The sequence below is a fragment of the Condylura cristata genome, unplaced genomic scaffold (assembly GCF_000260355.1).
Source record: "Condylura cristata isolate star-nosed mole 26May11 unplaced genomic scaffold, ConCri1.0 scaffold00054, whole genome shotgun sequence".
Taxonomy (NCBI): domain Eukaryota; kingdom Metazoa; phylum Chordata; class Mammalia; order Eulipotyphla; family Talpidae; genus Condylura; species Condylura cristata.
In genome coordinates this window covers 200882-204243 of record NW_004567155.1, presented here as the reverse complement: position 1 = coordinate 204243, position 3362 = coordinate 200882, and positions in this window count along the sequence as shown.

Below are 3362 nucleotides of genomic sequence, written 5' to 3'. Positions count from 1 at the left end.
CTGGCAGGCAGCTGCGCTGTGGCCTCCCTCTGCTCCTCCACACTCAGGCGGGCCCTTCACTGCCCATTTGGCGCCTAAGTTAGGGGTGAGCAGCATTCCAGGGGCGGAAGCCCTCCCCCGGCCAGGCTCCTGCGGCTGCAGAGCTGAAGCGAGGCTGTCCAGGCACCCGCCAGGCCAGGCCGGTGGTGGAGCGGGAGCACCTGCCAGCCCCCCAGCCGGAGACGCCCCCAGACGTGTGCACAGGGGTCCGCCAGGGTGAAATGTCCGGGCCCTGCGGGGCCACAGCCTGGCTTGCTCTGTGGGCCTCAGTCTCCCCCGGGAAACACGGCTCTTTCTCCCCTGCATCCTTAGCGGGGACGTGCCCTGAGTGGAGTGGGGTGCTGTGGCCGTCTGGGCCTGGGGGTGGCCTGCGTGTTTCTGCAGCCTCAGCGGGCGGGGGCGGGTGCTGCTGGGGAGGGGGCTGCGTGTGGCCTCAGATGGCAGGTCTCGGGGTGGCGTCTGTCCGCTCGGCCCACCCGGGGAGCCCGGGACCCCGCGGCCTTGTGCTGCCACCCCGGGGCCATGGAGCCAGCGTGGCTCTCGGCCCCACACCTGACACTGGGCAGCGTGGCTGGGAGGGCCGGTGCGCCGCCCACCTCCAGAGGGGCCGGCCGGGAGGCCCTTGGGGGCACCGCTGGGGTCGCGCTGTGGGGCGCAGCAGCTCACGGGGGGCTTCACCCAGCTGTGCTGCAGGGGGCCGGGCGCCCAGCGGCCAAGGGCAGGCAGGCCTTGCTGGCCCGAAATGCAGAGGGGTCCCCTCTCTGGAGGCCCCCAGGTGGCAGCCCCCCGTTTGTCTCCTGCCATTAACAGCCCGACCTCTGACCCGCACCGGGTGTCAAGGAATTAAGCGGAGCTATGCCACCTTTTGGGAGCTGACACCCCTATTCTTATTCAACCCCCGCCCCTCGGCCCTCCGAGTGTCAGCTGGCAAACATCTGTCCTGCAAATCAAAGCGCTCTGGTGCTCCCCCGCTTGACGGGTCTCCGAGAACTTCATGGGGCTCCTTGGAGAAGGCACCCCGAGGAGCCGCGGCGCATCTGCAGACGTGAAGAGCCCCCTGGCCAACGCAAGGTGGCCGGACCTGGCGGGCGAGGTCAGCTCGGTGGCCGGGGCTGGTGGCCCAGGTCCTGGACCGTGCGGAGGTGCGGCGGCTCTGCAGGGAGCCTGCCCGGAGGCGGGGGCGGAGGTGGGCGGGGCAGCGGCCGAGGCTGCCGGATGGCGGCCAGCGGGCTCAGGAGAGGCCGTGGGCCGGTTTCGCTTCTGTGCTGCGACGGTCACAGGCCCATCCGAGGCAGCAAAGGCAGCGGCCAGGGGCAGCGGGAAAGCAAGGCAGGACAGTGCTCCCCCCTCGGGCGCCCCCTCCCCCGGCGCACCCCCCCTCTTGGGGTGCTCCCCCTTCTCGAAGTTCGCCCTGTGCAGGGTTCCCCTTGGCTTTCTCCTATTCCGTGGGGTTTCTGGTCTGCCTGTGGTGTCCGGCAGGGTTGGGGGCACAGGGAGGGCGCTGGGCCAGCCTGCCTGGCAGCAGGAACGCGGCCACAGAGCCCCGCTGGGTCGAGGGGTGCTGGGAGGAGAGGCCCAGGGGAACCGATGTGGGGGCGCCGGCCTGGACAGCCTCCTGGCCCTGGGGCCTCACGCCCTCCAGCAGCCCGGCCCAGCGCCCTGCTGCCCAGGCCCACAGGCACACCCGGACTCTGCCCCAGGACGGCCGGCCCGGGTCACTACCCGGCTTCCGCTGGCGTCGCTCTCTTGGGGGGGGTCGGGGTGCTGTGGGGGACCAGCTCGGGATGGCGCCGGCTGGTGCTCCCTGCAGGCGCGTGGACAACGCCGTGTTGGGAAAGGGCCTTGTCCGGGCAGTGAGGGTCTCGGGTGAGCTCCTGCCCGAGGCCTGGGCCCGGGCCTAGAGCGCCTGTCAGAGAGGGCGGCGGGGGCGGGGCGGGGGCGCCCGCGACAGGTGGGGCGGGAGGGGCCACCGTGCCCAGCGGGGGCAGGGCGGGGGCAGCGCCTCGGCGTCCCACCCTTGGACGTGGACACGGCTGGCCCGAGACGAGGGCTTTCTGGTGCACAGGCCGCTTGGCGTGGGCCGTCGCTGCTGCTGCCCGAGACACGCTGGGCCTGCGTCCGGCCCGGCCTGCCCTCCGGCCGCTGGGCCTGGGGCAGGACTGGGGGGCTCCCAGAAGCGGTGAGGGAGCGGCGGGGGCGGTGCTTCAGAGCCAGAGGCCCGCGGAGGCCACACGCTGGCCCCGAAAAGTGCCCCCGTGGGGGTGGGGGTGCCTGATGGGGGGTCTCGGGCCCTCGGGGCTTTAGCTGGCCAGCTGTGGCCACGAACCTCACATCAGAAGGTGGGAGGCGGAGCCCCGCAAGCACTTTGGGGTCACCACCGGGGCTCAGGACCAGAGTCCTTGGGCCCAGCTGTCGGGGAGGAGCTGGACTCATGCCCGCCCACGGGGCCGGACGCCACACCCTCTGCGGGGGCCTTGCCCCATTTCCTAGATGGAGGAGCCCTGGGGGACGCCTCAGGGCCAGGGCAGCCACGGGGCCGGCCCCCACCTGTGGCGGGCCTGGCCAGAAACCCAAGCCGGACCTGAGCAGGTTGAAAGGCCTCAGGCCAGACGTGCCTGGGCTGACCGCAGGCTGGAGCTGGGGCCTGAGACCTCGGCCTCTGGCCCGGCCTCCCCTCCCTCTCTGCTCCAGGCCGGCTGGGGGGCGTCGGGCAGGTGGCAGTGACCAGGACCCCCCTGGGCCCTGGAGCCAGATGCCAGCAGAGGGCAGTGGCCAGGCGGAAGGCACCAGGGCGTCCCCGAGCCCGTGGCTCTCCTGTGTGCCTGGTGTGCCCACACGCGGGGGTGCAGGCCCACACAGGGCACACAGACAGGCACAGGAGCACGCCCTGTGCACACGTCTGGCCAGCGCCCGCCGTTGGCGCCCAGTCCGGAGGCTAAGCTGGAGCTGAAGCACCCGAGCTCTTGACGCCCAAGGGGCCGGGAGCCCGGGGTGCAGTCGCTTCTCGGGTCCCCCGTGAGCCTCCACTGCAAACAGGGTGCCGACTCCCCCACTGAACAGGACCCACCTTTCAAGTTTGTAAAGTATCCCCTAAAAAATAAGCCCAAACCCCGCAGGACTTGGGACCCAAAGACAGAGACTTAGCGGGGAGGCGGCGGCCTGTCAGCACGGGAGGGACAGGACTCGGGGTCACCCCCAGGCACGGCGGCCTCGGCAGGCGTGTCCTCTGCCTGGCCACCAGGGTGCAGCTGGAGCCCCGCAGATCTGGGAGGCTTGCCTGGGGCACCCCAAACAGCGGGACTGCCCCCACACTCTCCTTGGGG